Consider the following 24,446-nt stretch of genomic DNA (forward strand, 5'->3'; position numbering starts at 1 on the left):
ATTTCAAGTAGATGGTTTTATATATGGACTGAAGCTCTGGATGGTCATACCTCAGTTCAGTTCAGTCACTCAGTCATGTCTGACCGCATGGACTGCAGCACGCCAGGCCTCCCTGTCCATCACCAACTCCTGGAGTGTACTCAAACTCATGTCCATTGAGTTGGTGATGCCATCCAACCATCTCATCCTCTGTCGACCCCTTCTCCTCCTGCCTTCAATCTTTTCCAACAACAGGGTCTTTTCCAATGAGTCAACTCTTTGCATGAGGTGGCCAAAGTATTGGAGCTTCAGCTTCAGCATCAGTCCTTCCAGTGAATATTCAGGGCTGATTTCCTTTAGCATGGACTGGTTTGATCTCCTTGCAGTCCAAGTGATTCTCAAGAGTCTTCTCCAACACCACAGTTCAAAAGCATCAATTCTTTGGTGCTCAGCTTTCTTCATAGTCCAACTCTCACATCCATGCATGACTACTGGAAAAACCAAAGCTTTGACTAGAGGGACCTTTGTTGACAAAGTAATATCTCTGCTTTTTAATATGCTGTCTAGGTTGGTCATAGCTTTTCTTCCAAGGAGTAAGCATCTTTTAATTTCATGGCTGCAGTCATCATCTGCAGTGATTTTGGAGCCCCCCCAAATAAGATCTGTCACTGTTTCCACTGTTTCCCCATCTATTTGCCATGAAGTGATGGTCATACCTGGAGCTGTACATTTGGGAGTGGTCAAAGGAGCAGAAGGTATTTGAAGCTATGGGAAGAAATGAATAAAATCTCCTAGAGCTGCACTATTTAATACTGTAGCCACTAGCTATATATAGGTATTAAATTAAAAATTTAGGTCCTTAGGCACAACAGCCAGATTTCCAGCACACAGTAACTGTATGTGGCAATTGGCTACCTTATTAAATGGTGTAGGTGTAGAACATTTTCGTTATTGCAGAAAGGTCTGTTGGATGGTACTGCCCCCAGAGAGAGTACAGCAAAATATGAGGACCCAGGATGAAGTCTTAAGGAATAAGACTCAATATTTAGGGAATCAGACGGGTGGAAGCACCAGGAATAAATGCTAAGAAAGAGCAATCAGGGACTTCCCTGATGGCCAGTGGCTACAACTCTGTGCTACCAACGCAGGGGACCCAGGTTCAATCCCTGGCCAGGGAACTAGATCCCACATGCTGCAACTAAGAGTTTGCATGCTGCAGTGGACCTCCAAACAAATAAGTGTTTAAAAGAAAAGAGCAGTTAGTGAGCAATTGGCAACATTACCTGTGGATACTTTATGCAAGCAACAGCTGTAATAAGGTTGACTTTCCAACTAGGACTACAGAGATTGTTAAAATCCTAAATATTCAAAAGCTCCCAGAGTGAAGTTGATACATATTGTTAGATGAGGTCAGTACCTCAAGCTGGAGGAGATAGAGGATGAATATGAATAAGAACCCATGGAAATGGAACAGTTGGGACTTCCAGAAGAGCATCATGGAAGTGGATGAACAACCCTAGAAACTGAAAGATGGAAATGTAGCAGAGCGATGGAATGACAAGACAGATTTTAGAAGCGTCACAATGAGAGAATGAGCAAAACATGGCAAAAGATAGGTGTTCCAGGAGGATTAAGAAATAGCACATGGAGCTAGATGGCCCCTACCAAGAGAATTCCTAACTGGTCTTTTCCTTACCCGAGGCCCAGAGGCAAGCTCTTGGAAACCCTGAGCTGATAAAGTTTCCATAGTCTGCAATGAAGGATTTGTAACATGGAAGACCTTTCAATTTGTAGTGACAATGCACACATCTCAAAGTCAGAAGTGGGATAAAATTAATACGGTTGTGCCTTGGTGTCCATGGGGGATTGATTCCAGGACACCTCCCACCAAGAGACACAAAAATCCACACATGTTCAAGTCCCTTATATACAATGTCATGGGGGACTTCCCTGGAGGTCCAGTGATTAGGAGTTCCACTGCAGGGGGCACAGGTTTGATCCCTAGTCAGGAAAGTAAGATCCCACAAGCCAAGTGGCATGGCTGATGAAGTAAAAGAAAATACCATGGTTTTGCATATGATTTATGTGCTGCAAACTCAAGTTTTGTTTGGGGAAAGTTGTAAATTTTTTTTTTTTTAAGATTTCTGGATCCACCATTGGTTGAATCCACAGATATAAGACTGTACTCAGTTCTTAAATTTTGGAGAAATAGAAAGGGTTTATCTTTAAAAATTGATGATAATTTCTAATAAATTGCAATTAGCAAATATTAAAAACAGTCATTGATTATGGCACAATTTTGTTTTCAAAAATTTCGAAACTGGGACTGGAAAGTGAGGAAATGGAGAAATAGTGAATAGATTTTTTTTTTTTCACACAGTGAAAATTAGCTGGCCTGCCAGGAGTCTCTTGGCAGAATGAATAATTAAATCCCTCCTGTTTTGCCACTCAGAGCCAGTTACAAAGATGCCTGTGTGAGAAGCTGCTTAGTTGCAAATGTTCGTGTGTTCTCAGTCCTGTCTTCTTTGCAACCCCTGGACTGTGGCTCTCCAGGCTCCTCTTCCATGGAATTTTCCAGGCAAGAACACTGGAGTGGGTTGCCTATTCCTGCTCCAGGGGACCTTCCCGATGCAGGGATCAAATCCGTGTCTCTTGTGTCTCCTGCATTTGCAGGTGGATTCTTTACCACTGAGCCAACCGGGAAGCCCAAGTGTAAATCAGTATCTGCAATTCTGAGCACGTCTCGTGGTTTCGCAGCCAGGGTTCTGTAACATTCACCTTTTATTCGGCTCCCAGCATCCATTCCCCTTTTCTCTGGGAACAGTAACCCAAATGTTTTTGGGGAAAGTATCCTTTCTCATCCTCTCAGCTCAGCTTTGTCTCCACCTTCAGCTTTACCAGTGGATCCTGTTTAGCTTAAGTCCATCAACCTGCCTATCCCCTTGGCAACAGAGCCAGTGAGATCTGAAGAGATATTTACTGGGCTTTCTGAAAGAGAGAGGCTTTTCTTTTTGAGAACAACCACTGGAGATGTTCTCTATCCTCCTTTGTAGGATATGTAGGAAGAAGGTACGAGGCCTGGAATTGTATCCACAACTTTTCTGTTGGGGTGGGAGAAGTCTGGGCTTCCTGGGTCCAGCATATGGATCATGAGGATGAGGCTAATACTAAGAATACAGTGGTGAAATAGACCCTGGGTCCCTGGTGACATCAGTTGAGCCACTAGTCCAAGCTTACCTGACATCGACCTACCTCTCAACTTATTAGTCACGTGAGCCCATAAACATCTTTAGTTAAAGTATGTAGATTTGGGTTTTCTATCATTTGAAAATTGATCATACTGATCCTGGCTTATATTTGAAGGCACTATTTTCTTGGACAGCACCTTAATATCACATTTTCTCTTAGTTGCCACACAAGCTCCTCCTTTGTATTCCATCTCAGTTGCTCGGAGGTTGAGTGTCAAAATAGGTGCCTTTCACACCACAACCTTAATTTCATGAATCCCACAGGAATGATGTTTGTCGTATCATAACATACCTTCCAAATTTGATGAAAATCAGCTCTCAATCCCAGATTCTCCAATGGATAACTTCCTCTCTCTTTGAGGTAACTTCCAGGCTCCCCTACCCTACTCATGTGAATATGGGGCTTCCCATATCAGCTGTGTTTTAAAGTCAGATCATGTGGACTGCCTAGGTGTTTTTCCTGTCTGCTAGAGACTTTGTCTTATTTATTTATTTTTATGTATTTATTTGTCTGCAGTGGGTCTTCATTGCGGCTCTTGGGCTCAGTAGTTTTGGTATGTGGGATATCGGTTCCCTGACCCGGGATCGAACACAGGCCCCCTGCATTGGGAGCACAGAGTCTTATCCACTCGACCACCAGGGAAGTCCTTAGAAACTTTGTTTTATTGGACATCATTCCAACACCAGTTGGAACCAGCTGTTGGAGCTGTGTGTCCGATAGCTCCCCTAGGAGGAGCAACTGATTTCTCCACCTGTCAAACTTCTGAACTGAAAAACCACAGTTTGCATTCTGTATACAGAGGGCATTTTGGAGCATACTGTGTCCTGGCCTATATCAAGAGGGCCTCACGGAAACTTGGGGTGCTGTATCTTGAAATTAATATTTTTTTCTGCAGATGTGGCCAGAAGTTAGGTTAACAGATCTGCTAGCTCTGGTTTTAGACTTAAAACTCCATCCTGTTCTTTCTAGTGATTGTGAACAGTATCCCAACTCTGGAAAAACTGAGGCAGGTACAGTGTTCTCCAGGCCCTCTCCAGCATTTATTGCTAGTAGACATGGGGTCGCAAAGAGTCGGACACAGCTGAGCAGCTGAACTGAACTGAACTGAGACAGTCTAAGGATGGCCATTGTGACTGGTGAGATATGACATCTCTTGCTGTCTCTCATTTTTTTCAAAAAATACATTTATTTAGTTGAGTTTTTATGTGTTTATTTAGTCACTTGACTCCTTTAGGCAGTGCTGGGTGTGTTTTGCTGCCCGGATTTCTCTCTAGTAGTGGCAAGCTGGGGCTCCTCTGTGCTGGGTGGTGGGCAGGCGTTCGTTGTGGTGGCCTCTCTTGTTGGGGAGCCCTGGCTGTAGGGTGCGGGACGGGACTAGTCGTGGGTCTGAGGTTTGTTGATCCCCGGCATATGGCATCTCCCTGTATGAGGAATCGATAGTTTCCCCTGCATGGCAGGTGGATTGTCCAGCAGTCAGCCACCCAGTAAGCCCTCAGTGGTATTCTGACGATTAGCGTGTTTGAGACTGTTTTCCCATGTTTGTATATTTCACTAAACCCTGTGAGTCAGTTTACCTGTTGCAATGGGCTTCAGGCAAGTCTGCGGCTTATGAGTTCCGTTCGGTTACCCACCCGCAGAGATGTCTTGAGGGCAGGTGTCATTGACAGAATATTCAGTGCCCCTCAGCACTGGATCTCAGGTTGCAGTTTCGCAGAATGTCCACAAGCGGCAGCACATTGCCTGCCCACCTCGGCTTGCTCGGGCAACCACAGGCTTAGAGAAAGGTGATTAGAGTGCTGCAAAGAATATAATCAATCTGATTTCGGTGTTGACCATCTGGTGATGTCCATGTGTAGAGTCTTCTCTTGTGTTGTTGGAAGACGGTGTTTGCTATGACCAGTGCATTTTCTTGGCAAAACTCTATTAGACTTTGCCCCGCTTCATTCCGCATTCCAAGGCCAAATTTGCCTGTTACTCAGGTGTTTCTTGACTTCCTACTTTTTCATTCCAGTCCCCTGTAATTAAAAGGACATCTTTTTTGGGTGTTAGTTCTAAAAGGTCTTGTAGGTCTTCATAAAACCGTTCAACTTCAGCTTCTTCAGCGTTACTGGTTGGGGCTGGATTGGCCCCAACCAATCCAGACTTGGATTACTGTGATATTGAATGGTTTGCCTTGGAGACAACAGAGATCATTCCGTCGTTTTTGAGATTGCATCCAAGTACTGCATTTCGGACTCTCTTGTTGACCATGATGGCTACTCCATTTCTTCTGAGGGATTCCTGCCCGCAGTAGTAGATATAATGGTCATCTGAGTTAAATTCACCCATTCCAGTCCATTTTAGTTCACTGATTCCTAGAATGTCGACGTTCACTCTTGCCATCTCTTGTTTGACCACTTCCAATTTGCCTTGATTCATGGACCTGACATTCCAGGTTCCTATGCAGTATTGCTCTTTACAGCATTGGATCTTGCTTCTATCACCAGTGACATCCACAACTGGGTATTGTTTTTGCTTTGGCTCCATCTCTTCATTCTTTCTGGAGTTATTTCTCCACTGATCTCCAGTAGCATATTGGGCACCTACTGACCTGGGGAGCTCTTCTTTCAGTATCCTATCATTTTGCCTTTTCATACTGTTCATGGGGTTCTCAAGGCAATAATACTGAAGTGGCTTGCCATTCCCTTCTCCAGTGGACCACATTCTGTCAGGCCTCTCCACCATGACCCACCCATCTTGGGTTGCCCCGCAGGCATGGCTTGGTTTCATAGAGTTAGACAAGGCTGTGGTCCTAGTGTGATTAGATTGACTAGTTTTCTGTGAGTATGGTTTCATTGTGTCTGCCCTCTGATGCCCTCTTGCATCACCTACCATCTGACTTGGGTTTCTCTTACCTTGGGCGTGGGGTATCTCTTCACAGCTGCTCCAGCAAAGCACAGCCACTGCTCCTTACCTTGGATGAGGGGTATCTCCTTACCACCACCGTTCCTGACCTTCAGATTGATTATATTCTTTGCAGCCAAAGATGGAGAAGCTCTATATAGTCAACAAAAACAAGACCAGTAACTGACTGTGGCTCAGATCATGAACTCCTTATTACCAAATTCAGACTCAAATTGAAGAAAATAGGGAAAACCGCTAGACCATTCAGGTATGACCTAAATCAAATCCCTTATGTGAAGGGTTAATGCAGCCACAATAGGGAAAGTGGAGATGTGCCTGCAAACGGGGCTCTCTGCTCGGGCTGAACGTACTTGCAAGTGAGGCGTTCTGCCAAGGAGTCTGGACATAGCCTTGAGTTTGATGGTCCCTTGCAAACGAGAGAACATTCCCTTCTTGTGATAAGAAGAAGGAGGAGGGCTCTGGACAGACTCTGCAGTAAGCAGAAATTTCAGTCCCTTTTGCTGTATGATAACATTTATGCACATGCGCTATACTGAAAAGGCTTGGTCATACAGTCTGGAATTCCGCCCAGGGTGGGCTATATAAAAGTGAACCACAAGCTCGCTTGCTTGCGCAGTTCTTTTTCCTCTGGCCAGAGTGGTGTCTGTCTTTTGTGTGTGTTGTCTTTGTGTCATTTCACTGGCAATCTCCAACATCTGGCGCCCAACGTGGGGCTCGAGTGAAACCGAAAGGGTGAGTAACCCCGGGGGGATTTTAAATCCATAGCAGGGGAACTTTTGGGAAAATCATGGGGAATTCCTCACCCTAGCAGGGGAACTTTCAGGAAATCATGGGGAATTCCTCATCATTAAGGACACAGTACATGGAGTTAGTCAAAGGACTTCTCCACTCCATAGGCGTTAAGGTCTCGACTCGTCGATTGAGTGAGCTCTTTCGCTTGGTGGAGAAATATTGTCATTGGTTTCAATATCAAACTAAGTTACAGTTAAATTTGAAGGAATGGAAAATAATTCAAAAAGAATTGAGAAAGCAACATCAGAAGGGTAATGTGATCCCTTTGAAGTTACGGACTTTATGTAATGCTGTAACACAGGCTTTGACTTTGCTATCTACTGATAATGAGAGTAAATCTAATGCTTCAATGAAGGAAGAGGCACTTTATGAGGATGTGCCAGACGTTGGTGGGGCTTCTGTGTTGCCTGAAGGCAAGGATACAGGTGAGCCTCCTCCTGTAAATGGTGAAACATCTGATTGTTCAGAATCAGATTCGGAGGCTTCTTCGGTTTCGTCAGAGGAGGGATTAAAGAGATTAAAGAAATGACCCATCTATTCCAGGAGTGGTGGAAATCCCATAAGGAGGAGAAGAAATCTGCGCCTTCTGCTCCTCATTGTGCCTCTCTTTTCCCCACTGCGGTTGGTCGGCCCGATGTGCGCAGGGAACATTGTCGGTTCTCCTTTCCTTTGTCTGTGCTTCATGATGATGACTCGCCTGCTCCCCCTGGTGGTTTTATCGATCCTCCACTATTATTTCCCATCCAGAGACAGCAAGATGACAACGTGATAAATGTTCAATACACTCCTTTGGAATATAAATTTTTTAAAGATCTTAAAGCTACAGTAGCGCAGTATGGTCCTCAATCTCCCTTTGTTTTGGCTATGCTGGAATCATTGGGAAAAGGCAAATTAATTATTCCATTAGATTGGGAATCTATTGCCCAAGCTGTCTTGGAGGGTTCTCAATGGTTGCAACTTCGTAGCTGGTGGGAAGAAGAAGCTAGAAAGCAGGCTCGGATTAATGAAGGACAGAATTCCCCTGGTCCTCTTGAGGATAAGTTGATGGGAAAGGGCCGTTATCGGGCTTTAAGAGAACAGGCTCAGTACTCTGATCAGGACTTACAACAAGTCCGCCAAGTCTTTTTACGAGCATGGCATCGTGTGGTGCCTACTGGCCACACCCAGCCCTCCTTTGTTAAAACAATGCAAGGCCCCAATGAGCCATATACTGATTTTCTAGCAAGACTGAGGGTAGCTATGGAATGAGCTGTAGGGAGGGATGAAATTTCAGAGATATTATTACAAACTTTAGCATTTGAAAATGCAAATACTGAATGCAAACGTATCCTGGGACCATTAAAAGGACAGGGTGCATCTATAGCTGAATATATCAGAGCCTGCTCGGGAGTAGGAGGAACAGAGCATCAGGCTAATGTCTTTGGTACAGCCTTGGCCAAAGCTATGAGACCACAAAAGGGAGGTAACTGCTTCCATTGTGGAAAACCTGGTCATATGAGAAGAGAATGTTGGAAATTAAAAGCTGATCAAGGTGCAATTCCTAAAGACAGATCTTTTGCTGGGAGGAATAAGACTCCTCCTGGACCTTGCCGTCGATGCGGGAAGGGGCTTCACTGGACTAATGAGTGCAAATCTAAAACAGACAAAATGGGCAACAAGATACCGGGAAACTGTCCTGCGGGCCTGAGTCCTTGGGGCCCAGGAACAATACCCCACAATACCGGAGGCTTTTCCTCCTTGCCCTCCTTCCCTCCCAGCAACAGTTACCAGTCAATGCCTCATTAAAAGGACCTCAAATGATGATTTCAGACTTACGGTCTGCTACTTCAGGAAGTGCTGCTGCTGACTTGCCACTAGCTGAGAATGTTCTTTTGTCACCAGGAGGAGGCATTTACAAATTAAAAACAAATGTATTCGGACCACTGCCTAAAGGCACCTTTGGCTTAATATTAGGCCGTAGCAGTGCGGCTTTGAGAGGTCTAACCATAATTCCTGGGGTAATAGACCCCGACTATGTTGGAGAAATCTTGATTATGGTTTCTACTTCTACCACGCTTTCATTATTAGCTGGGGAACGTATTGCTCAAATACTTCTCCTACCTTATCATCCCTTTTTGGCTCTTCCTAATGAACGAACAGGAGGATTTGGAAGTACTGGGCGACATATATTTTGGGAAATGCTTATCAAAGATTCTCGCCCTGTTCTCTGCTTAATTATACAAGGAAAAAACTTTGAGGGACTAGTAGACACAGGGGCAGATGTTTCAGTTATTTCTTCTCAACAATGACCCCAAGATTGGAAAAAAGAAAAAAGCCCTCTAATGCTGACGGGACTGGGCTCTATTGCAGATGTCTGGAAGAGTACCCGTTCCTTGCAATGCCAATTCCATAATGCAAGATCAGTGTCTGTTACCTTTTATATTGTAAACATACCTATTAATATTTGGGGAAGAGATCTTCTCTCTCCTTTGGGGGCTTTTGTAACCATTCCACCAGAAAACTAGTAGCCACTGCTCAAATTCCTCGAGCACTCCCATTAAAATGGTTAACTAATACTCCAAAATGGGTTGAGCAGTGGCCATTACCACAAATGAAGCTCGAGGCGTTAGAACAATTAGTACAGGAACAACTTCAACTTGGTCATATAGAGCCCTCTACCTCCCCCTGGAATTCTCCTGCTTTTGTTATAAAAAAGAAATCTGGAAAATGGAGAATGTTAACCGATTTACGAGAAGTTAATAAATGTATTGAACCTGTGGGAGCATTACAATTGGGACTCCCCTCTCCAGCTCTTATTCCTCAGAATTGGTCCTTAATGGTGCTAGATCTTAAGGACTGTTTTTTTGCCATTCCCCTACAATTACAAGATAGAGATAAATTTGCTTTTACAATTCCTGTTCTTAATCATGCTCAGCCTGTTAAACGTTATCAATGGACAGTCTTACCACAGGGAATGACAAATAGTCCTACTTTATGTCAAGAATTCATAGCTCGCTCTTTACAATCTCTCCGTCAAGAATACCCCAATTATATTCTATATCATTCTATGGATGATCTCCTATTAGCAGCTCCTAGTATTGTCGAACGTGATGAATTCTTTCTAAAAGTACAGGAGGCTTTAAGACTATACAGTTTGCAAACAGCCCCAGAAAAAATTCAAAAGGACTTTCCTATTTCGTATTTAGGGACAATATTGGAACAACATAGAATAATGCCCCAAAAGTTGCAATCCAGAAGAGACCACCTCAAAACCTTAAATGATTTTCAAGTTATTGGGAGATATCAGTTGGCTACGCCCGGTACTTGGGATTCCTACTTATCAATTACGACATTTGTTTTCTTCTTTAGCGAGAGATACAGCTCTGGATAGCCCCCGGACTTTAACCCCATTGGCTTTACAGGAACTTCAATTTGTTGAGCAACGACTAAATGACAGCTTTTTTATTTACTTACATGCGTCTCAACCTATTTTGTTTATAATATTCCATACCCCTTATTCTCCATCTGGTGTAATTGCTGAAGGAAAAGGATTAATAGAATGGATTTTCTTACCTAACAGCTTTTCAAAAAAAATGACTACATATATGGATAAATTAGCCTTCCTTATACAGAAAGGTTGCCATCGCATTTTACGATTGTCAGGATGTGAACACACCAGATTGTTACTCGGTTAACAACTGCTCAAATATCTCGATGTTTACAATTTAATGAAAACTGGCAAATTTCTCTTGCTTCATTTCCTGGTTCGTTTTCTAATCACTATCCATCATCTAAATTGATTGATTTTCTTCGGGGAAACTCTATGATATCTCAATCCCCAATTTCAGATGTTCCAGTTAAGGGACCCACTATTTTTACAGATGCAAATAAAAATACCACTGGATATTGGACCCTGGAAAGTTCCAAGGTTCTCCCCCATTCATTTTCTTCTGTACAGCCCGCTGAATTGGGGGCTATCCATTTAGTTTTGCAAGATTTCCCCCAACTTCCTATTAACATTGTTTCAGATTCTCGATATGCTGTTCTCTCTTGCTTACGGCTTCCTCATGTCTCCCTTCCACTGACCCTTAAAACAGCTATTGATAAATTGTTTTACCAAGTACAACAATTGCTCTTGCAGCGTTCAGAATTAATTTTCTTTACTCACATTCGTGCACATTCCACCCTTCCTGGACCCTTATCATTCGGAAATGCTACAATTGATGCCTTAGTTTATCCTATAGAAGCAGCAAAACAAGAACATCTCTTACAGCATACCAACTCCGAAGGGTTACAAAAATCTCATACTATTACTCAAAAACAAGCTCAAAATATTGTTCGCTCTTGTTCCATATGTGCACCTTTTACTTTGCCATTTACCCCACCAGGTGTCAACGTAAGAGGACAACACGCAAATCAGATATGGCAAATGGATGTAATTTACGTACATCATACTATAGACACATGCACACGTTTTCAATGGACCACTGCATTACATTCTGAAAAGACTGATGCTGTTATTACTCATTTGTTATCTTGTTTTGCAGTTATGGGATTACCAATTGAATTGAAAACTGATAATGCACCTGCCTACCAATCCGCGAAATTAGCTCACTTTTTATCCCAATATCACATAACTCATACTTTTGGTATTCCTTATAATAGTTAAGGGCAAGCTATCATTGAAAGAGCTAATCGTACCTTGCGTGAATATCTTGAAAAAATAAAAAAGGGGGAACAGGAGAGATATATGAAACCTGAAGACATTTTGACTAAAACCTTACTTACCCTAAATTTTTTGAATATTTGGAGCAAGGGAAATCTATCAGCAGCAGAGTTGCATTTTCAAGGGAAAGAAGAGGATAAGAAGATCTTGAATATGCCTATTTGGTATAAAGATAAAGAGAAAGGTTGGATCCCAGCATCATTAATATATCTGGGACGAGGGTATGCTTTCATTTCTGTTAATAATTACAGGTTTTGGACCCTAGCGAGATTGATCAAAATCGACAATGGCTGATCCCTTTGTTCAAAAATTCAAAGAGCTTACTATGCAGAGAAGCTTTACTTTTGGTACAAGGGAAGCAACACCTCCTACGTGGGGTCAAATGAAGAAGTTGACCCAGGAAGCAGAAAAGACGTTAATGAAAGCGGGACAGCCTCTGAATCCTACCAATCTTTTGCTTGCCATGATGGTGGTGGTAACATGTCAGGTAATCAGTGTATCGGCAAGTAATCATACGTATTGGGCATATATACCTAATCCCCCATTAGTAAGAGTAGTTTCCTGAGGGGAACCAGAAGTGCAGGTATGCACTAATGAGACTACCTTCTTTCCCCCACCAGCTTGCGGGGGAATAGAACAACTATCTCATCATAAACAACAGTATAATATTAGTAATTTGACCATTGCAGCGGAAGGTATTCCTTTGTGCATAGGAGGACACCCTTTTGTCTGTCCGCTAAGGAACATTCTCATCATTCCTATAATACATGGGGGGTAAAATATAATAATTATCATTTTGCTACTTTTACTATGCTTGTTTCCACCAGGGGCTTTAACACCTCGATAGAACCGATAGACATTCATAATGGAATATATATGTCACTATGTCCTGTTAACTGTTTTGCTCCTTCTCTAGAATCTTTGGAATGGGAACGTTGCCGAGGTCATCAACCCTTTAAAGTCATGAATTATTCTGGGTCTGTCATTGTAGATTGGAGTCCAGATCATGGGCAATTCTTAGAAAAATGGTCAAATAAGTCTCTTAGGTGGCATCGTGCAAGTAGCACTTTGATGGGCAATGGTAATGAAACAGTTAAATGGCAGCAGTTTGCACTTGTCCCTCCTCAATTACAATTGCAGGGATATCCACACATTCAAGGGGATATTTGGAAACTATGGGCAGTTTCTGGTAATCTCACTGTCTGGTCAGGAAACTATACTTTGGACAGTGGTGACTCTTCAGGTCCATTTCATGTTAATTTACACGTTAATAAATCTTATTCCGCAATGGCATGTGTAAAATATCCTTTTGCATTGTTATATGGAAATTGGACCTGGAATGATACTGTGGGGTCTGTGTCATGTGACTACTGTAATCTAACTCAATGTGTAAATCAGTCTTGGTGGAAAGAATTTGAAAGACTAGCGTGTAACTCCAATTTTTCATTAGTAATTGTTAAAGCTCGGACAGAAGTATGGTTGCCTATAAATCTGACTAGACCATGGTCAGATTCTTTTGCTGTTTCTCATCTAGTAACCGCTGTACAGACTTTGTTACATCGATCTCAACGTATGCTTGGTGTGGTCATTACTTCGATTCTAACAGTCGCGTCAGTAACTGCAACAATGGCGGTAGCAGGCCTTGCGTTACACCAAGGAATTCAAACAGCTGGTTTTGTTCAGGACTGGCATAAAGACTCTCATTTGTTATGGCAACAACAGCGAGATTTGGATGCACAACTTGCTACTGACGTGCTCAATCTTCAACACACCGTTTCCTGGCTTGGAGATCAATTAGCTGTTTTATCTACACAAAGTGTGTTGAAATGTGATTGGAATTCTTCTCAGTTTTGTATAACACCTGTACCACTTAACATGAGTGAGGGATGGGAAAGAGTAAAACGATCTTTGACTGGACATCAAAATCTCACTACAGAAATTATGGACCTGGAATGACAAATTTTGTCTACTTTTAGCGGGACTTTACCTGACATTGTGGGGTCTGGTTTGTTGAAAAGTCTTCAAGAAGGATTGAATAACTTAAATCCATTAGGGCATGTATCCACACTAATTGAGACTACCTTTGGGAACACTATGTTTATATTACTTTTATGTTGTGTTGCTTTTCTAGTCTTCCAACGATGGCGGAAAAGGAAACAACTAAAGCGTGAAGCGGAGAAGATCCAGACCATGCTACAATTTATTAAAGCAAATAAAAAAGGGGGAGATGAAGGGTTAATGCAGCCACAATAGGGAAAGTGGAGATGTGCCTGCAAACAGGGCTCTCTGCTCGGGCTGAACGTACTTGCAAGTGAGGCGTTCTGCCAAGGAGTCTGGACATAGCCTTGAGTTTGATGGTCCCTTGCAAACGAGGGAACATTCCCTCTTGTGATAAGAAAAAGGAGGAGGGCTCTGGACAGACTCTGCAGTAAGCAGAAATTTCAGTCCCTTTTGCTGTATGATAATATTTATGCACATGTGCTATACTGAAAAGGCTTGGTCATACAGTCTGGAATTCCGCCCAGGGTGGGCTATATAAAAGTGAACCACAAGCTTGCTTGCTTGCGCAGTTCTTTTTCCTCTGGCCAGAGTGGTGTCTGTCTTTTGTGTGTGTTGTCTTTGTGTCATTTCACTCACAGTCTCCAACACTTATACTTATACAGTGGAAGTGAGAAATAGATTTAAGGGCCTAGATGTGATAGATAGAGCGCCTGATGAACTATGGAATGAGGTTTGTGACATTGTGCAGGAGACAGGGATCAAGACCATCCCCATGGAAAAGAAATGCAAAAAAGCAAAATGGCTGTCTGCGGAGGCCTTACAAATTGCTGTGAAAAGAAGAGAGGCAAAAAGCAAAGGAGAAAAGGAAAGATATAAGCGTCTGAATGTAGAGTTCCAAAGAATAGCAAGAAGAGAGAAGAAAGCCTCCTTCAGCGATCAATGCAAAGAAATAGAGGAAAACAACAGAATGAGAAAGACTAGAGATCTCTAAGAAAATTAGAGATACCAAGGGAACATTTCATGCAAAGATGGGCTCGATAAAGGACAGAAATGGTATGGACCTAACAGAAGCAGAAGATATTAAGAGGTGGCAAGAATACACAGAAGAACTGTACAAAAAAGAGCTTCACGACCCAGATAATCACAATGATGTGATCACTAATCTAGAGCCAGACATCTTGGAATGTGAAGTCAAGTGGGCCTTAGAAAGCATCACTGTGAACAAAGCTAGTGGAGGTGATGGAATTCCAGTTGAGCTGTTTCAAATCCTGAAAGATGATGCTGTGAAAGTGCTGCACTCAATATGCCAGCAAATTTGGAAAACTCAGCAGTGGCCACAGGACTGGAAAATGTCAGTTTTCATTTCAATCCCAAAGAAAGGCAATGCAAAAGAATGCTCAAACTACCGCACAATTGTACTCATCTCACATGCTAGCGAAGTAATGCTCAAAATTATCCAAGCCAGGCTTCAGCAATACGTGAACCGTGAACTCCCTGATGTTCAAGCTGGTTTTAGAAAAGGCAGAGGAACCAGAGATCAAATTGCCAACATCCACTGGATCATGGAAAAAGCAAGAGAGTTACAGAAAAACATCTATTACTGCTTTATTGACTATGTCAAAACCTTTGATTGTGTGGATCACAATAAACTGTGGAAAATTCTGAAAGAGATGGGAATACCAGATCACCTAACCTGCTTCTTGAGAAATCTGTATGCAGGTCAGGAAGCAACAGTTAGAACTGGACATGGAACAACAGACTGGTTCCAAATAGGAAAAGGAGTACGTCAAGGCTGTATATTGTCACCCTGCTTATTTAACTTATATTCAGAGTACATCATGAGAAACGCTGGACTGGAAGAAACACAAGCTGGAATCAAGATTGCTGGGAGAAATATCAATAACCTCAGATATGCAGATGACACCACCCTTATGGCAGAAAGTGAAGAGGAGCTAAAAAGCCTCTTGATGAAAGTGAAAGAGGAGAGTGAAAAAGTTGGCTTAAAGCTCAACATTCAGAAAAAGAAGCTCATGGCATCTGGTCCCATTACTTCATGGGAAATAGATGGGGAAACAGTGGAAACAGTGTCAGACTTTTATTTTGGGGGGCTCCAAAATCACTGCAGATGGTGACTGCAGCCATGAAATTAAAAGACGCTTACTCCTTGGAAGAAAATTTATGACCAACCTAGATAGTATACTCAAAAGCAGAGACATTACTTTGCCGACTAAGGTCCGTCTAGTCAAGGCTATGGTTTTTCCTGTGGTCATGTATGGATGTGAGAGTTGGACTGTGAAGAAGGCTGAGCGCCGAAGAATTGATGCTTTTGAACTGTGGTGTTGGAGAAGACTCTTGAGAGTCCCTTGGGTTGCAAGGAGATCCAACCAGTCCATTCTGAAGGAGATCAACCCTGGGATTTCTTTGAAAGGAATGATGCTGAAGCTGAAGCTCCAGTACTTTGGCCATGTCATGTGCAGAGTTGACTCATTGGAAAAGACTCTGATGCTGGGAGGGATTAGAGGCAGGAGGAGAAGGGGATGAGGGAGGATGAGACGGCTGGATGGCATCACGGACTCGATGGACGTGAGTCTGAGTGAACTCCGGGAGATGGTGATGGACAGGGAGGCCTGGCGTGCTGCGATTCATGGGGTCACAGAGTCGGACACGGCTGAGCGACTGAACTGAACTGAACTGATTAGAGTGCAGTGCGCCAGCACAAATCCTCACGGGCTTGTGTCTCTTGGCCTCTCTCTTGTTTGTATATTTCAGTAAACCCTGTGAGTCAGTTTACCTGTTGCAGTGGGCTTCTGGCATGTCTGCTGTTTCCGAATCCTGTTTTGTTTACCCACCTCTGGTGATGTCTTGAGGGCAGGTGACATTCAGTTCAGTCAGTTCAGTCGCTCAGTCGTGTCCGACTCTCTGTGACCGCATGAATCGCAGCACGCCAGGCCTCCCTGTCCATCACCAACTCCCGGAGTTCACTCAAACTCATGTGCATCAAGTCGGTGATGCCATCCAGCCGTCTCATCCTCCCTCATCCCCTTCTCCTCCTGCCTCTAATCCCTCCCAGCATCAGGGTCTTTTCCAATGTCAACTCTTCGCATGAGGTGGCTGAAGTATTGGAGTTTCAGCCTCAGCATCAGTCCTTCCAATGAACACCCAGGACTGGTCTCCTTTAGGATGGACTGGGTGGATCTCCTTGGAGTCCAAGGGACTCTCAAGAGTCTCCTCCAACACACTGACAGCCCCTCAAAATTCCTTGTGAATGTGCAGTGCCCTTCAGCCCTGGGTCCCAGGTTGCAGTTCCGAAAATTGTCCACAAGGCGGCAGCACGTTGCCAGCCCAACTCGGCTTGCTCAGACAACCAGAGCCTTAGTGAAAGGCCGGTTTGTAGCCCGCCTGTGAGTTCGAATGCAATGTGCCAGCCCAAAGACCCACGGACTTGTGTCTCCCAGCCTCTCTGCCCGTCCCCTTCACCCCGGAAGATATATCCCAACCGCTGCAAAACCGCTGTGCTGAGGATGCTGCCGCTTGTAGCCTCTTAAGAATGGTGATGGGAAATGGAAGCCCTTCTCAGGACACGTGGAGCGGGGATTATTAAGAGCTCTTGCAGCCCAGGGGGGCTGCTAGGTGTTGGGTGCACCTGGCCTGGGTTTGCTGTAGGCAGACGAGTCTGGAGCTGCAGGTGGGGTGCCAGTTGAGGGAAAGAGACACCGCTGGTTCTCACTCGCCTGGGCATCCTCTACAGCTCCTCAGCCCCTGCAGGGTCCAGCCTTGCCATCCAGGAGGGCTCAGGCTCCAGAAATGTGACACCAGCCAGGTCGCGGAGGCCTCAGGGGAATATAGTAGGCGTTTCTTTCCTTTCCTCATGTAACCATTTATTTTGTGGTGGCATCTAGGTGATTTAATCGTTGCTTTGGTTTGAGGTGAACAGCAACTTGATTTTTTTTCTTCGTGTGAAAGTGTGGATTCGTTGTCGGATTCTTCTTCCATTGGGAATATTCTGGAGCGCCCAGCAGAGCTTCCTGTGAATATATTTGAGTTTGCATATGTGACTCCAAAGCACCTCTTTGGTCCCTCCCTTTAACCTTTCCCCTGTTGTAGCAAAGGTTTCTTGCTTTACCTGGTAACCTCTACTGCGTGTGTAGCCAGTTTACACGTGTCGCTTTCCATATTCTCTCTGCGCGTGGTGTCCTGTCGTATTTGGTTTTGCGTCTGTGCGTTAGATCAGGCAGCGTGACCGTGTCTAACTTCATCATGTTGGTGCAGATGTCATTAGGTGCAATTTCACTTCTCTCCTAAGGCTGAGTGAGAGCCCATTGCCTCTACAGAGCCATGTCCTTCCCACGTCCAAGGACATCTGGGGCACTTCCACGTTCTCACCCGTGTCCACAGGGCTCCTCGAACTGTGGGGTTCATGTGTGTTGGAATTAATGTTTCTCTGGAGACATGGGCAAAAGTCGGATTACCAGATCTGCCTGCTCCGGTTCTGTCTGTCTGTTTAATGAATTATTTATTTGGGGGCTGTGCTGGGTCTTCATTGCTGCTGCACCTTGGCTTTCTCAAACTGTGGTGCATGGGCCTCTGGTTGCATTGGTTCCTCTTGTCGTGGAGCACTGACTGGAAAGCTCAAGCTCAGTAGTTGTGGCGCATGGGCTTAGTTGCCCTGAACCGAGTGGGATCTTCCTGGACCAGGGGTCGAACCCATGTCCTCTGTGTTGGCAGACCGATTTTCACCACTGGACCACCAGGGAAGTCTGGCTCTGGTTTTTGACTTTAAAGTTAACTGCATCCTGTTCTTTCTAGCGTCTGTGGCCAGGTTCACATCCATGAAAAGCTGAGGAGGGCGCGGCTTTCTCCAGGTCTTCTCCTGCATTTGCTGCTTGTAGACAGTCTGAGGATGGCCATTATGACTGAGAAGATAAGACATCTCTCTGTCTCGCTCTCATTTTTTTTCTTTTTCCAGAAAAATCCATTTGTTCTATTGAGTTGAGTTCTTCTGTATTTGTTTATTTAGTCGATTCCATCGCTGTGCTGGGTCTTCTCTGGGCGCGGCGGGCGGGGGCTCTTCTGTAGTTGCGGTGGGCAGGCTTTCATTGTGGTGGTCTCTCTTGTTGGGGAGCCCTGGCTTTAGGGCAGGCGGCTGGAGTAGTTGTGAGTCTCGGGCTTCGTTGACCCCCAACATATGGGTCTCCCAGCTGAGGAATTGATAAACGGTGTCCCTTGCCTTGCAGGGGATTGTTGGGCAATGATCTACCCCCGAAGCCCTTGGTGGTGTTTTGATTGGCATTTCCCTGATGATGAGCATGTTTGAGCCTGTTTTCCCATTTTTGTAAACCCTGTGAGTCCGTTTACCTTTTGCAGTGGGCTTCGGGCATGTCTGCCATTCCTGAATCCTCTTTCGGTTACCCCCCCTCCGGTGATGTCTTGAAGGCAGGTGACATTGCTGCTGCTGCTGCTGCTAAATCGCTTCAGTCGTGTCCGACCCTGTGCGACCCCAGAGACGGCAGCGCACCAGGCTCCCTGATCCCTGGGATTCTCTAGGCAAGAACACTGGAGTGGGTTGCCATTTCCTTCTCCAATGCATGAAAGTGAAACGTGAAAGTGAAGTCGCTCAGTCGTGTCCGACTCTTCGCGACCCCATGGACTGCAGCCTACCAGGCTTCTCCGTCCATGGGATTTTCCAGGCAAGAGTACTGGAGTGGGGTGCCACGTGACACTGACAGCCCCTAAAAACGCCTTGTGAATGTGCCACGTCCATCAGCCCTGGGTCTCAGGTTGCAGTTCTGGAAGTTGTCCACAAGGCGGCAGCACGTTGCCAGCCCACCTTGGCTTGCTCAGGCAACCGGAGCCTTAGTGAAAGGCCTTTTTGTGGGTTGTAATTCGAGTGCAGTGTACCAGCACAGAGACCCACGGGCTTGTATCTCCTGGCCTCTCTGCCCGTCCCCTTCAGCCCGGAAGACATATTCCAACCGCTGCAAAACCGCTGTGTTGAGGATGCTGCCACTTGTAGGCGGGGAGACTCTAAGGATGGCTACGGAGGTGGAAGTCCCACATTGCCAGGACTCCTGGAGCGGGGACTGTTAAGAGCTCTTGCAGCCCAGGGGGTCCCCAGGTGTTGGGTGCGCCTGGCATGGGTTTGCTGTAGGCGGGCCGGTCTGGATTTTGCAGGTTGGGGTCTCAGTCATGGGGGAAGAGACCCTGCTGCTCCCGGGTTCTCACTTGCCTGCGCATCTTCTTCAGCCCCTACGGGGTCCAGCTTCAGGATCCAAGAGGGCTCAGGCTCCAGATATGTGACGCCAGCCAGGACGCGGAGGCCTCAGGGGAATCTGGTAGGCGTTTCTTTCTTTCCTCTTCTCACGTAACTTTTATTTTTTACTGGCATCTAGGTGACTTAATCATTCCTTTGGTTTGAGGGGAATAGCAGCTCCATTTTCTTTTTCCCAGTGGAAATGTGGATTTTTATTTTCAAGTTCTTTTTCCATTAGAAGTATACCAGAGCGCCCAGCTGAGCTTCCTGTGGGCATATGAGTTTGCATATGTGAATCCAAAGCTACTCTCTGATCCCCTCCTCTTGCCTTTCGTCTTGTTTTATTCTGGGACCCTCTGCTTGGTGTGTAAGGAGTTGATATGTGCCGGTTTTCATATTCTGTCCATAAGTGATATCCTATCCTTTCTCTCTCTTCGCTGCAGTAGTTCAGCTAGTGTCGTCATGCCTCGCTCCATCATGTCCATGCAAATGTCATGATTTCATTCTTTGTCACGTTTCTTTCTTGAAGCTGAGTGAGAGTCCAGGCCTCAGTAGAGCCAACTTCCTGTATCGTTCCAGTCCGAGGACATCTTGGAGCCTTCCGCATTCTCTCCTGTGTCCGAACTTGGGGGTTCAGGTGTGTGGGAATTACTGCTTTCTCTGGAGACATTAGCAAAAGTCAGATTCCCGGATCTGCTTGGTCTGGTTTTCTTTGTTTACTAGTTTTATTTATTTATCATGTTTTTGGCTGCGCTGGGTCTGCATTGCTGCTGCCCCTTGGCTTCTAACGTTTGGTGCATGGGCTTCTCGTTGCGGTGGCTTCTCCTGTCCTGGGGCACCGGATCGAGAGCGCAGACAGGGTAGTTGTGGCCCACGGGCTTAGTTGCCCTGGAGCATGGGGAATCTTCCTGGCCCAGGGATCAAACCCATGTCCTCTGCATTGGCAGACGGATTCTTAACTGCTGGACCACCGGGAATGTACTAGCTCTGGCTTTGGACTTTAAAGGAAATTCCATCCTCTTCTTTCTAGTGGTTGTGACCAGTTTGCATCTCTGGAAAAACTGAGGAGGCACGGTTTTCTCCCAGGCCCTCTGCAGCATTTATTGCTTGTAGACAATCTGAGGATGACCATTCTGACTGGTGAGATATTACATGTCTTTCCCTCTCTGTCTCTCTCTTTTTTGTTTTTTTTTTCCTCTCAAAATAATACCTTTCTTTCATTCAGTTGAATTTTTCTGTGTGTATTTATGTAGTCCGTTGACACCTTTCGGCAGTGCTGGGTGTTTTTTGCTGCCCAGGTTCTCTCTAGCAGCAGCAGGCGGGGGCTCTCTAGTTGGGGTGGGCAGACTCTTTGTGGTGGCCTCTGTTGTTGGGGAGCACTATCTCTTAGGCGGGGGGTTGGAGTAGTTGTGGGTCTTGGGCTCTGTTGATCCTCGGCATATGGGATCTGCCTGGATGAGGAATCAATACGGTGTCCCCTGCGTGGCAGGTGGATTTTTTTCCAGTGAACCACCCAGGAAATCCTCGGTGGTCTTTTGATTGGCATTTTCCTGTGTTTGAGCCTGTTTTCCCATGTTTTTATATTTCACTAAACTCTGCGAGTCAATTTATCTGTTGCAGCAGGCTTCTGGCAAGTCTGTGGTTTACGAATCCCGTTTTGATTACCCGCCTCCGGTGGTGTCTTGAGGGCAGGTGACATTGACAGCCCCTAAAATCGCTTTGAGAATGTGCAGTGCCCATCAGCCCTGGTTGCAGTCCCCACAAATGTCCACAAGGTGGCAGCACGTTGCCAGTCCACCTCGGCCTGCTCAGGCAACCAGAGCCTTAGAGAAAGGCCTGTTTGTGGGTTGTAAATTAGAGTGCAGTGTGCCCACGGGCTTGTATCTCCTGGCCTCTCAGCCTGTCTCCTTCAGCCCGGAAGACATATCCCAACTGTTGCAAAACCGCTGTGCTGAGGATGCTGCCGCGTGTAGGTGGGGCAACTCTAAGGATGGCTGCGGGAGGTGGAAGCCCCACTCCCAGGACACGTGGAGCTGGGACTTTTAAGAGCTTTTGCAGCCCAGGAGGGCTCCCAGGTATTGGGTGTGCCTGGCATGGGTTTGCTGCAGGTTGGCCCGCCTGGATTTGCAGGTTGGGGTCCCAGTTGGAGGGCAAGAGGCACTGCTTGTCCTGGGTTCTCACTTGCCTGCCCATCATTTTCAGCTCCTTCAGCCTCCGCGGGGTCCAGCCTCAGGATCCAAGAGGGCTCAGACTCCAGAAATGTGATGCCAGCCAGGTACCTGGCGACCTTGGGAGTATATTAGATCTTTCTTTCTTTCTTTCCTTTGCTCATTTAACGTTTATTTTTCACTGGCACCTTGGTGAATTAATCATTGCTTTGGTTTGAGGGGAATTGCAGCTGCACTTTCTTTTTCCAGCGGCATTGTCAAATTTTTATCGTTCTTTTTCCATCAGGACTGTTCCAGAGCAGCCAGCTGAGCTCCCTGTGAATATATGAGTTTGCATATGTCGCCAAAGCAACTCTTTGACCCTTCATTTTACCTCTCCCCTTTTGCAACCAAAGGTTTTTTGTTTTATTCTGGGACCCTCTGACTTCGTCGCATATTTGTCTCTCTCTCTCTGCAGTAATTCAGTTAGTGTGGCCATGTCTAGCTCCATCATGTCCACGCAAATGTCATTATGTCATTCTTTGTCCCATTTCTTTCTTGGAGCCGAGTGAGGGTCCAGGGCCTCTATAGACAGAAATTCCTGTATTGTTCCAGGGTCAAAGGACATCTGCGTGGCTTCCGTGATCTCACGTAAGCCCAGGGCTACACCAGACTTCGGGGTTCAGGTGTGTTGGAATTAAGATTTTCTCCAGAGATGCAGGCAAAAGTCAGATTACCAGATCTGCTGGCTCTCGCTTTAGACTTTAAAGGAAATTCCATCCTCTTCTTTCTAATGGTTGTGACCAGTTTGCATCTCTGGAAAAGCTGAGGAGGCACGGTTTTCTCCAGGTCCTTGGCAGCATTTGTTGCTTGTAGACAATCTGAAGATGGCCAGTCTGACTGATAAGAGATGACATTTCTCCCTTTCTTTTTCTGTTTTTTTTTTTTTAAATTTGTTTTATTCAATTGAATTCTTCTGTATTTATTTATTTAGTCAGTTGATTCCATCGCTGTGCTGGGTCTTCCCTGCTGCCCGGGTTTTTCCCTGGGCACGGCAGGCGGGGGCTCTTCTGTAGTTGCAGTGGGCAGGCTTTCATTGTGGTGGCCTCTCATTGGGGGAGCTCTGGCTTTAGGGCATGGAGTTGGAGTAGTTGTGAGTCTTGAGCTTCATTGACCCCTGACATATGGGTCTCCCCAGATGAGGAATCAATACCGTGTCCCTTGCCTTGCAGGGGGATTGTTGTGCAGTGAACCACCCCGGAAGCCCTTGGTGGTGGTTTGATTGGCATTTCCCTGATGATAAGCATGTTTGAATCTGTTTTCCTGTGTCTGTATGTTTCAATAAACCCTGAGTCAATTTACCTGTTGCAGTGGGCTTCTGGCTGCTGCTGCTGCTGCTGAGTCACTTTAGTCGTGTCCGACTCTGTGCGACCCCACAGACGGCAGCCCACCAGGCTCGCCGTTTCTGAATCCTGTTTTGGTTACCCCCCTCTGGTGATGTCTTGAGGGCAGGTGACATTGACAGCCCCTAAAACCACCTTGCTAGTAAAGTAATGCTCAAAATTCTCCAAGCCAGGCTTCAGCAACACATGAACCGTGAGCTTCCTGATGTTCAAGCTGGTTTTAGAAAAGGCACAGGAACCAGAGATCAAATTGCCAACATCCACTGGATCATGGAAAAAGCAAGAGAGTTACAGAAAAACATCGATTTCTGCTTTATTGACTATGCCAAAGCCTTTGACGGTGTGGATCACAAGTGTGGAAAATTCTGAAAGAGATGGGAATACCAGACCACCTGACCTGCCTCTTGAGAAATCTGTATGCAGGTCAGGAAGCAACAGTTAGAACTGGACATGGAACAACAGACTGGTTCCAAATAGGAAAAGGAGTACGTCAAGGCTGTATATTGTCACCCTGCTTATTTAACTTATATTCAGAGTACATCATGAGAAACGCTGGACTGGAAGAAACACAGGCTGGAATCAAGATTGCTGGGAGAAATATCGATAACCTCAGATATGCAGATGACACCACCCTTATGGCAGAAAGTGAAGAGGAACTAAAAAGCCTCTTGATGAAAGTGAAAGAGGAGAGTGGAAAAGTTGGCTTAAAGCTCAACATTCAGAAAACGAAGCTCATGGCATCTGGTCCCATCACTTCATGGCAAATAGATGGGGAAACAGTGGAAACAGTCTCAGACTTTATTTTTTGGGGCTCCAAAATCACTTCAGATAGTGACTGCAGCCATGAAATTAAAAGACGCTTACTCCTTGGAAGAAAAGTTATGACCAACCTAGATAGTATATTCAAAAGCAGAGACATTACTTTGCCGACTAAGGTCCGTCTAGTCAAGGCTATGGTTTTTCCTGTGGTCATGTATGGATGTGAGAGTTGGACTGTGAAGAAGGCTGAGCACCGA

General features: G+C 45.3%; 1 protein-coding gene across 5 annotated transcripts in view; it reads left to right on the top strand.

The window, feature by feature from the left end:
- GASK1A (golgi associated kinase 1A) overlaps nt 1-24,446 on the top strand; it is an 84,901-nt gene that overhangs the window by 2,569 nt on the left and 57,886 nt on the right. For 2 of the 5 annotated variants that reach the window (XR_011250688.1, XM_069560771.1), the window contains exon 1: nt 6,685-6,864. The exons of 1 other annotated variant lie outside the window; for it this stretch is intronic. The gene's annotated coding sequence lies outside the window, so the exon portion shown is untranslated. Of the gene's footprint in view, nt 1-6,684; nt 6,865-19,873; nt 19,963-20,409; nt 20,518-20,910; nt 21,021-24,446 lie in introns of those variants that run through there. 2 more of the 5 variants (XM_069560769.1, XM_069560768.1) reach the window with 2 other exon arrangements.

The sequence above is a fragment of the Ovis canadensis genome, chromosome 19 (genome assembly GCF_042477335.2).
Source record: "Ovis canadensis isolate MfBH-ARS-UI-01 breed Bighorn chromosome 19, ARS-UI_OviCan_v2, whole genome shotgun sequence".
In the NCBI taxonomy this organism is placed as follows: domain Eukaryota; kingdom Metazoa; phylum Chordata; class Mammalia; order Artiodactyla; family Bovidae; genus Ovis; species Ovis canadensis.